Source organism: Phoxinus phoxinus (assembly GCF_949152265.1).
Source record: "Phoxinus phoxinus genome assembly, chromosome: 21".
NCBI classification, from domain to species: domain Eukaryota; kingdom Metazoa; phylum Chordata; class Actinopteri; order Cypriniformes; family Leuciscidae; genus Phoxinus; species Phoxinus phoxinus.
The window spans coordinates 7,587,548-7,598,498 of NC_136896.1; the positions used below are offsets into that span (position 1 = coordinate 7,587,548).

The 10,951-nt window shown below is 38.5% G+C and overlaps 1 protein-coding gene and 1 long non-coding RNA gene across 2 annotated transcripts in view; one reads left to right on the plus strand and one right to left on the minus strand.

The window, feature by feature from the left end:
• LOC306989479 overlaps positions 1–5,708 on the plus strand; it is a 64,806-nt gene extending 59,098 nt beyond the window's left edge. Inside the window, exon 4 of the long non-coding RNA XR_013795644.1 lies at positions 5,423–5,708. This is a non-coding gene — a long non-coding RNA (uncharacterized lncRNA). The remainder of the gene's footprint in view (positions 1–5,422) is intronic.
• map2k6 (mitogen-activated protein kinase kinase 6) overlaps positions 1–10,951 on the minus strand; it is a 33,029-nt gene that overhangs the window by 21,938 nt on the left and 140 nt on the right. The window lies entirely within an intron of this gene.

The following is a 10,951-nucleotide window of genomic DNA, read 5'->3' on the forward strand; positions in this document are numbered from 1 at the left end:
ACATGACTGACCTCACACAATATCAGTACACGGAGTGTTTGCATAGGGAAAACAAGATAGTGAGAAGAGGCAAAAAAAGATCAATAGATTACATAACCATGCTGTATTGGCAGGAAACAAAGGTATTGTTCAAAAAGTAGGCTACAGAAAGTAAATTAAGTTCATAAGGCAATTTCTGCACACCTAGTGTTGCAAGTTATATTTTGTATACAGTTTGAATAAGACGACTAATGTTGACAATGTTATGTTGAACAAGTGAAGGCACATACCAATTTCATTTCCTTAACTCAGCCTTCTAATGTAATGAAAAGCACACGATGTACAGGTATGTCAGACATGCCTGCATAGAAAACTTCAAAACACGTTTCAATAATTCAAATGCCTAATTCCTGTGTCATTCTCAACACAGAGGGTTTGGGCTCAGGTGACTGTGAGCAATGCGAATCGGGGACCATCCGCCGTGTTCCCCTACTGTGGTGTAACATGAACTTGACTGACCCCCTGAGAGAGACCCGCTTGATGTAGCTTGCTTGACTGGTTGTCATCTGTCCAGGACTGTGTCTGCAGTCCACAAAACCCAAGTCAACCAGTTCTAGTCCTTCACCATCCCACTCGCATACAAAATTTCAACAATCCCAAGGGTTTTACTGGAATCTCAGGGACCCGGAGGAGGCCCGGTGAATTAGAAAGAGAGAGATGAAAATAACTTCTCTTGAGCTGCCGGCTGTTCGTCCCCTCTGACTGCACTGGCAGTTTGTAAGACACACTACACTTGCAAAGACGGCAGACCCTTTGGGTTCCAGCAACTGGGGACACTGCTTTAGAACGAATGTCGTCACTGCATCCTCTGCTGTCCTGACAGAGACGGTCCAGGAATGACGTCATCTTCAGAGATAGATAATGGAATCATGTTCAGTCTCTTGTACGTTGTGTGTGCGCACGAATGGAAGCACGAGCAGTAAGTTGCTGGCTGCAGTTCACTTAACGGCCACCGGTGTCGCTAATAACAAGGGTTTCTGAATTCTACATATGAAGAGTTCAGTTGCAAAACGCGATAAACTCCATTTTTTGACATTTGGATTTTATTATTGGAAATCACTGTTCAGATGTACCTTAATCTATGTGTGAATTGCTGCCATTAATACGATTTAAAAATTTTAAGCCTACAACAAAATGTATTTTTTCACAAAACGCGATATCCGCCAGCCCAGTTTCTTTACAAAGTGCGATATAACGGAACGTTGAGGATGCTGCGCGAGCTCAGGATGTCACGCGAGGAGAGAGTCACCGCCGGTGAAGTGCTCCGAGTTTGCTCAGTGATTTAACGATAATATCAAAACAAAAAATATATTTTTAAAAAGAGGATTCAATAGGCTAACTAAAAAACTTTATCATTTAATTGTTTATACTGTAGGCGAGCTGTCAGTCACGTAGGCTACGTCACTGATCAACAGCTGTCTGTCAGTCAGAGAATCAAAGCTTCAGAGTCAAGCTAACGTTATGGATTTCGATGACGGATTGGAGCCGGTCAATCCAGCTGCTGTTGGGAGAAAGAGGAAGGCATCTAAAGAAAATCATCAAAGGGAGAAGACCAAACGGGCAAGGCATTCAGGGGAGGGAAAACATCCAAAGATTAATTGTGGTCATCGTGCGACACGCACACGCACGCGCGCACGCACACACACACACACAAAACATTGATTCACTAGCTTTTCTTAATGGTAGGCTATTACAGTAATAGAATATAGCCTAAGGTGGATATATAGCGTTTTGCAAAAAAAAAAAAAAAAAATGCTGTTATGTTGCGTATGTTCTGGCCAAAACTAACTCAGAATCTTATTATTATTAATCAATCTTTGTATATACTATTCCATATATTTATTATCTATTGTTTTTTTAACCAATTTAAGATGTTTGACAATGTTAAGATAAATATGTTGCATTTTGGCATGTTTTTTTACTTATTTATGAACTATTTATGGACATAAAATTAAATAAAAAAATTCCTGGATTTGAAGAATATTGTGTCCCTGGCGTTCACTGAGTAATAGTTTAATGTACAAAAAATTGTGAATGAACTTGACTGTTGACGTCTTAAATAATAATGTCAAATAACCAACATTTCTCAAAATGGATATATCTCGTTTTGCAACGAAACTCTTCATATTGCCCCTTTAAAGGTGCAGTGTGTGATTTTTAGCAGCATCTAGTGGTGAGGTTACGAATTGCAACCAACAAAAGTTACGGTGGCCGACAGGAAAAGATGTCATCGTCTGAGACAGCAGAGAGTAGCCAGTTAAGCAATAAGGTTTCTTTACAAAGATAAATTAGGAAATTATGTTTACTTTATTATTCAGTAAAACGATGTTATTGCGAATATTATTGTTACTTGTTCATCATTGTGTCAGTGTTTTATTAGTTGACTTTTAGCGCTGAAACAAATACATATAAAATGCTGTTAAAAAGAAAATCAATTAAAGATTTTCATTCAATCAATTTCATTTATTTTTTGGGATGTGTGCTGCTGCAGCACTGAAAACCTCAAAGAGTGACTTCACAGTACTGAAAAACACAATGTTAAAAACACATTTCTATGTAAAATGTGCATTTGAATGGCAGGGACCACAGGGCGAGCTGGAGTGGAAAGTGCACAAGCTAAATTGTGGAGCACTACTAAATGCTTTAACGTAGATCATACAGCCGTGTGAGCCCTGAGAAACTGCTCGTTGAGAAATGTTTTCCACAGTGCATAACTTTTTACTGATATATTACTGTAACTGTGAATGTTATAAATTCAAAGTCAAGCGGGTAATTCCATTTAACAAAACAGTTTGCCCTAACAGCATGCACCGCGCCATTACACTTGTACACTTCTAGACACTTGTCTGAACGAAAGTGTGTATATGCATCAACCAGATAGATGCAGCTTGGGATAGAAGACCAGCTCAAGAGAGCATCATTGGTTCCATTTGTTGATGTTCGCACCATATAAATTTAACTTTAACTGCAATGTAATTTTATATATTTTGCATTCATATTCTGACAGTGCACAGATGTATCAAAAGCAAATGACATGCATCTCTTTCCCTGCCAGTTTAAAAAAAAGAAGGGAAAAAAAGCCATCCACTGCTAGCATTTTTGATCATTTTCACCAAAATTTCATGGCCCTCAGAATATTTTGTTGTATGTATACATACAACCTATGAATATATCATTCTCTTTTAAACCTCTGCTGTTAAGGAACAAAAAAAACTCCACTTTATTCTAGCTTCATGCATTTTATTTTAATCAACACTTGTGGGTAGGTTTCATTAAAAAGCAACATTTTGAACAAAAGCTGAGAAAATCGTTGTTGTTTTTTTTTAAGACTACTTCGTGCACAAGCTATGCTTTTATCACTCGTTTCTGCTCTTTTTTTGTCTGTGTTTTGATCAGGGTATTTAGTTCTCTTCCAGAAGTTGCGTAATAGCGCACTACCGTATAAGTGAAAAAAAACAGAAAGCTGAAAAATTCTGTCAATGGCGGGGAAGCATTCTCACAAATGATAGACAATTCTGTCAAGGGCAGGGAAAGAGTTTTGTTTTTTACATTTTTAATTTTCTTTAGTGAGTAATGTTGCCGTTTCAGCATGAAAGGTCTGCAAAGCATTAAGCCACTCATAAGGGAGTTATTCTCTATATCAGTAAGCAGCACTGTAAATTAACTCCCTGAAACGCCTCAATTGTAGTCTTTAGTTATCTTCAAGGAAAGTACACATCATAATATTCCTCATTTAAATAATTCCTGACCAAGGTATTACACACAAAAAAGGGTGGAGGCCTGGTTGAGTTCCGTTAGTGCGTGTTAAAACTCACGGTTATAGTAAGGGGGATGGCATTTACGAAACAAAACGGTTGATAATTTCACAACACACTGATCCAGCCGACCAATCAGAGCACATTGCACTTTTCGGAAGGAGGGGCTTCAGAGAGACAGGAACTAAACTCATTACACAGTACGAGAGCTGCCTCAACAGCCGAAATAAAAACTATCACTCTTGGTGTTTGTTTTGACACACGAGGCAGTGCGCTGCACAGAGCGGGACAGTTTAGATGCGGATTTAAAACAGACAATGAAACAGCATGTTATACAGTACACAACCGTATGCGTTTTCATATCATTATAAAGTAATTAATTTGTTGACTAGATGCTGCATTAGTGGAGAACAGCAGTATGTTTGCTGTCGAGGACTAACATGAATACCGCAAGCGGTTAATACAATGTGACAAAAACATACGCAACACCGACCCAAATGTTTAATGTCACGATTGTTACCATCTATTTGCATTAGTTTATATCCAGCTGGTCGATTTATGCACATTTAAAACTAGTGACATGAGAAAGCAAACTGTATCATGCAGCCAACAGAAACAAACAAATCAGAAAGGCATTCGATTTCAGTTTGTTTGTTTTTTTCCGTCACTGTAATACATATTTAGCTATTTTGAATTTTGATTAGATAATCAAGTGTTCTAAAATAAATGCAAATTAAGTGTAAGAATATACATATTCATCTAATTTCAATGCTATGGCCTTTGGGTAGATATTTAAAGGTGGCCACCTTTAGCAAGACTGTTTGGATTTATACAAAATGGCAACATTTTACAATAAGAGTCCATCTTTAACCTTAACTAAGGCTAATAAAAGTATTATTCATGATTCATTTCAACATTTGCTAAAAACATTTGCAATTTAAAGTTCTCTTTACATTAGATAAAGCACTATGAACTAACATGTTTGATCAAGGCATAATATTGTTTTATATTTAAAAAGTACACATTTCCATGGTTCAGTACTGATTTTTAATTTTTGTAATAAACTTCAGCACTATTTTAGATTCCTTTTATTTGTCATTTTCATGGTGTACATAAAAAACTAAATTGTGTTTCACACATCCACTACTCAGTAATTCAGTGCAATAGTAACTAATCAAAAGAGCACAATTTGAATATAAATATAATAAGATACACTAAAAAGAATAAAATAAATAGTTCAGATCACATTCTCTGGTTAAGCAGTCTAATAGCTGTGGGGGAAAAGCTATTTAGTATGCGTTTGTGTGTTTATTTAGTTTATGTGTTATGTTTATTTTCATTCAGCATCCATTTTAAAATCTAGCAGTTGATTAATCGTGTTTTCGGCCAGCATGGTCCAACCTGGTTATCGTTATCGGTCAAATCCACTATCGGTCGGGTCGACCCCTAGAAGAGACGTGCAGCAACAATGTAAAATATGTGGATTTTTTTTTTTTTTTACATTCAAGCATGAAAACCTTTTCTGGGAGACTACAAAGACAAAATCAAGACTTTGCAAGAGCGCATAATAGGTCCTCTTTAAACTCTAAAATTAAATCGTATTGTTTTTCGATTCTATTCTACTTCAGGCATACCAATTCAAAGATGCATGATCTGGTTGGCAGAATTCGAGCAAGGCAAAGGGCTACCAGAGGGTGGAGTCCTCAACCTGTTACTCAACATCTACCCTGACATCTTCCACAACACTGCCGCAGTCACACTAAGTGCTCTGTCTCTAATATGTGATGTAAAATCTTATATTCAGCACTTGGCATAATTGATTGTGACATACACCATTTTGAAAACCAAACAGATGTGTTAATAAAAAAATGTGGACATTAGAAACCAGCACAAAAACTAGGCCTACATTAGGTACTAATCTCACCATTTTTATTAAAGATGCCACCATTTTAAATTCAGCAAGCAGGCTGTAGCTTACGGCAAATTATTCCACAATATAAAGAAACGCATATTGAATGTTACAAGCTTTATCATGAATTTAATAAAATCATAATTTTCATAAGGAGAATTTTGCACCACAGAATTTCATTTGCAGCAAGAGAATATTATTTTATGCATGCGAGAGAGTTTTACACAACATGTGGGGTCAAGTAAGGGTTGCCTTAATATCTAACACATTTTGGCTTCATTGGATGACAACAGAAAGCAATTTACTGCCCCCTGCAGAGAAGGGTCCTCCCTAGGGTGCTGTAAATACTAAATCTTTTTTTTAAATAAGGATACATAAATGTAATCACTCTCTACAATAGGATCATCGCCAGGAACTTCATTTCTGTCGGTATTGTACACAATTTATTCATTGATAGTAAAAGACACTTCTGCACACGTTCTCTATAAAATATAGACGAGATCCACGAGAACACAAATTCCAAACAAATCAAATAAATAAGTTAGTCAACGAGACTATGTCCTAAAATGACGAATAGCAGGATTCGATTGTAATAATAATTTTATATATTATTGATAATGCATTTATTTGATCAAAAACTGTGAAAATAGTAATATTGTTAAATGTGTTTTCCATTTTAATAGTTTAAATTTAAAATGTAAAGTTTTCTTGTGGTGGCAAAAGCTGAATTATCAGCATCATTACTCCAGTCTTCAGTGTCACATGATCCTTCAGAAATCATTCTGATATGCTTTTATGATGATATGATATTAATATTTTTGTGGAAACGGTGAAATGTTTCTTTAAGGATTCTTTGATAAATAGAAAGTTTTTTAGCTAGAAATAGCCTACTTTACAACATTATTTACGGTTATGTGTGTGATGAATTTTATCGGTCACTTTAAAGCTGCAGTCCGTCGTTTTTCCTCTTTGTCGCCATCTCTGTTCGAAATCTGCAATTGCAGTTATTCGCGGAATTATTAACTGTGCGTGGGTAGTAAATCGGCATGAAACAGCGCGGATGAACACAATGTATTGAGGAGAACCTGTCGCTGCCGCGTCGCTGTGGATACTGTACTGTCATCAGCAATCTCAGAGTATACTTTTTGAAAGTGTCAACATTAGAATTTTCATCGAAAAATGTCATCTGAACAAGTAAGTAACATTCACTTTTGTTCTGACCAAATTCGGGGGGTGGGGGGAAGCATTGCAGTAGGCTATAGCATGCTGATTAAATCTAACGATTGCTTATATCACGTCAAAACGTGAAAAATATATATTTTTTTCTGAAGTCCGAAGTCTTTGGGTTTTACAACTGGTGAATCTCCAGTTGTCCCTGGTGATTGTCGCTTTAAACTTTCGGGATCCGCCATACCAAGTGCTAAGCTAAATCTCCACCATCACCCACACACGCTATAATAGCCGACTAGCCGAGACTCCTCTATGTGTACAGAAGTGACGTAATGACGCAAAGACATGCTCGAAATTCCCGCGGAAATCCACCAGTACCACTAGAATTAAAATTATTATTACAAGCTTACCGTTTTGAATCGAGGTAAGGCAAGCAGATCGTTTTGAACACTGTCTGGTTACGTTTTTTTTCAAAAATGTATTTTTTGATATTTTTAAACCCAAAAAAGTGCCGGACTGCAGCTTTAAATTATTAATTTGTAAAAAATAAAATAAAAAAGACTTCTGAACAGTAGTGTATTCATAAGAATTTATAAACATCTGATTTTTTACTGCATCACATATTGCTGGGAAAAAAGTAATTACTGCAAAAACGGACTGTAATATAGGTTTACAGATAATATGGTTTCATAAAGACATCCATCTAAATAAAAATTAAATTAATTTGGGGTTTTAAAACCACAATTACACTATTTCCCCCATATGAGGCATCTAAGGCATCATATATATGTCTTCTTTTTTTAGAATTGCATTTCACACCCTGATCACAATAAGCTAAATGCAGTTCCTTTCTTGGAAAGCAACACTGTTGGTAATGCTATGGTAAGAGACACCCTGGCTGCCTTCAAGAGAAAACCCTAAAAGTGGTCAATTATTCAGAAGTCTGCAATAAGATGGATCAATGTCAGAATGCAGTTCTTGCGACCAAGCATAGCTCACATCCCACAGGAGAGAGAGAGAGAACGAGAGCGAGAGAACAAAACGACAGACAGAGAGGGGCCTCTAGACAGGGCCTCCCAGAGAGCCAATAGAGTCATCATACTGGTCACTCCCAAGCGATTCAGCAGGAGGACACTCCCAGGCTTGGCATTACCCCTTTAAACACAGCTTAGCTGCTTATAAAACGCATGCAATGTATTGCATACACTTAGCTGTAGAGACCGGGACGCAAACCTACCTGCTTGCAGGCTGTGATTTGCATGCAAGTACCTAGTGTGGCTTCCATGCCCTGAATTGCAGCATGCATGCATTCAGGCAAAAGCATTCTGGAGAGAGACGGGACGGCATGGCCGTACTCTCCACACACACAGCCGTAAGGTGAAAGGTCTGAGCGGGATCAGCAACACAATGCTTGAAACAATCCTCATACTATTGCATCAAAACAACACAGCAAGGCTGGACGGTCACCAACAATTGAGCTGTCGTAAATAGGGGATTTAGTATCTCTGTGGTCTATTAGCATGACAAACGTGACAATTGCACATGACGGCAGCACGCAGGCCTTGTGCACGGAGGGGACATCGATTCACTGTGCACCACTGGGGCCAGTGCAAACTCAATGAACCAGGGCCCAACAAGCACAAGATAGACCCCCACTGACATAATTGGAACTGCTCTTCCAACAAATCGCTTCCACCCAAAAACAGCGGCCAACTTTTAAAACACCCCCTTAAAAGTACTGTGTTTCAAATCAACTTTGCAATCAGACTTTCAGTTTTCCTTCTGAGCTATGCACCTTTAAGGGTATTTGCATACAAAAAAAATGCAATCGGTGTCACGTACGCTTCATAACAAAAGTATAAGCATGCATATCATGGAAGGAAACTGACAAGCATAAATTCTTTAGAATCTCCACATTTTAAGAAAGAAGCAACTTTTTTCCCACCAAACATGAATTGCATTTAAAGGGATAGTTCACCAAAAAACATTCTTTTTCATCTATGGAACAAAAGGGAAAAAAATGTTTTTGCCCATTCAATGAAAGTCATGGGGGTCCAAAAAAAAAATGCACACAGGTTTGGGCATGAGGGCGAGTAAATCATTTTTGCATGAAATATCCCTTTAAAGAGTCCCCATTCAATATATTTACGTTTAAACTAGATGGATTCCATAAACTAGTATTCCTTAAACATTGCCCTTCACAATCCATTACCTGAACCCTTCCAGCTCCTCATGCACAGGTAAAGGCTGTGTTTGTTTGCATGACGGAGGGGTTGGTTCATAAGGATTTAGTTCCTCAGGTGTGTCACTGTTATACAACAACACAATTACTGCTCTTTCGATGCTGCCAAAAATCACCTCATTAGGGCGTCAGAATCAAACATTCCTGAACCACGCCTACTAATATATGATTCATGAGTGTTCTGTTCACAGAATTTAAATGTTCCTGCGCTGCAATCCGCCTCTCGGCTGCATTCACTGCGTGGATCGGAATGGACCCAGTATAACAGCTGCTGGCCGTAGCTTTAATTTGGGCTAGTGCATGTACGTCGATTCGGCCCACGGCGTGCGAAACCTCACACACGGGCTCTATACAGTGCTTCTGTGAAAAGAGCAAGGACATTAGATATGTTGCAAAGGCTCCATGGAGTGTAATTAAGGGGTCTAGGAGTGCAGGGCTGGGAAACGTGTGTTTTTGTTAGAATTATTATTATTATATATTTTTTTGCCTTAAAACAGAGTGCACATCCCAAAATGTAAATAGTAGAAAAGTCTGAAACACGCACCAGTACTACAGAGCTCTATATACTGAAGGTTGTTGTTATACACTCTAATTTGGCTTGGGTCTTGTAGATACACTGTAAACACCATTTACTTGTGCCTGGGAATTTTCTGCCATTCTGAATTTGGAGACAATAAATGCAAACAAGTCTGAGTTACATTCGGTACAATCGACTTTTGCATGCCATTTCTTTGACCGAATGACAACAACTGCATAATAATAAGCCAGTAATTTTCAGAAGTTACTAGACAAGCTGAACAATGGTTGACTGCCACAAAACTTTGTGGGGCGTTTAAAGAGCTTAGTCCGATTCAGCATGCAAAGATTCATGCATTATGGCGCTATGAGTGGGAAACATGAAATGCATGCAACAAATTAGCATACAACGAATTTAATGATTGTGCATGAACTGGTTTTAACAAGTCGTTTTATAAATTGTGTGACTTTAATTACAGCACTGTCTGTCGCTAAATATCAAGTAACGAGCAAATTAACGGTAATCGTGCACTTATAAGGTAGGAAGCGCTGTTTTTCCACAGCATTTTGCTTGAGGGTTTGTGGATATTTTTGCATGGAGACTTGTGTAGCACATCTGAACCCTGTTCCTTAAAACTGATTGCAGCAACAAAACTATATTTAGCTCCTTATTTTTGCAGCCTCTACCTATGCATTACTGCTGGAACAAAGCTTGCATGACAGAGCGTCCGAATAATTTTCCATTACGCGCAACTAATAAAAATTGTTGCATGCTCAACATGGCATGCAACCAGGCTGTCAGGTCCCCGTTTCCCCATTGCACTTGCACACTCAACCGTCGGCCAAAGTTTCGTGTTACCTAATGCACCTCGCATGCATCAACGACAGAAGTTGTACGAACGAATCTAATCTGCAGAACGAAACCGAGGCCGTCGTGACGTCACAATCGAACATTGTTCGAGAGAAAATCGCCTCGTGCGCGTGAATAAGTCGGGTGCGGACAGCTCTGTCGTTGCACAATCACTTTTGCATTGCTGGCTAGGCAGTTCCTCAACGCGGAAAGAAGGCGTTTCTTTTAATAATCGTGGTAGAACACGAACGCAAATAGCGCCCGTGCGAGTGACTAATGAGAGCATCGCCTTCCCAGTAAATCTGCAAAAGGGCAGATCATTAAAACATGCATTGCAACTGACCCTCGCGAGCCATCAAACTTTTAATGCATTGGCCACGATGAAGCTGCAGCCGTGCACTTTGCAAGCCATGCAACGCTGGCTGCATTTCCGAGGTTTTGCACGGTTCGGTTGAGTAAAAAAAAGTACC